We start from the raw sequence: 707 nt of genomic DNA on the forward strand, positions 1-707 counted from the left end.
AATTAATTGGGACAAGATTGAAAAGGAAATTAAAATGCAGCTGAGTGAACAGGCTTTTCAAACACCTTTCTCCCCCCCATTCCCTTCGCCGCCTCCTTCCTTTCTGCCCCTCTCCCCAGCCCCGCGCCGCCCCCGTTCTGCGGCGGGCGCGAGCATCCGGCGTGCAAAGTAATTTACGGGGAAAAAATAATTTAGGGGGGAAAAGCTCCCAGGACCGATTGGTTACGTGTGAGGAAGCCGGCACAAGAGTTGCAATCTGGAGCCACTGAAGAGAGCGAAAACCCTGCCGTGACTCCAAGCTGTGTCCCCGAGCTGGTGCGGGGGGGACCCGACCCCCTCGGCCGTTGGTGGGATGGACCGAGGTGGCAGCAGTGGCAAGGGGGGATGTGGGTATCATCCCCAGGGATGGCTGTGGGGTGCTTCCGGTGTCACCTCCCCAGATGAATGAGGTGATGAGCCAGACCTGTGGGTTCAGTGCCCGGAGCATGTCAGCCCCATCCCAGGAGGCAGCGAGTTGCTAAATGCCACCATAAAGTGCTTTAAGATCTGCAGATGGGGAATTCTCAGCCCTCCAGAAAGGGATGGTGAAGCCCAGACTCAAAGCTGCTCTCTGCTGCTGCCAAGGATGCAGCTGCCTCCACAAAGACGCGCAGGAGCCGGCTTCACACGCACCAGCTAAAGCTGTCTGCTGGGCTGCAGGGCGCTCC

This window comes from Eurypyga helias, unplaced genomic scaffold (assembly GCF_000690775.1).
Source record: "Eurypyga helias isolate BGI_N326 unplaced genomic scaffold, ASM69077v1 scaffold9567, whole genome shotgun sequence".
NCBI classification, from domain to species: domain Eukaryota; kingdom Metazoa; phylum Chordata; class Aves; order Eurypygiformes; family Eurypygidae; genus Eurypyga; species Eurypyga helias.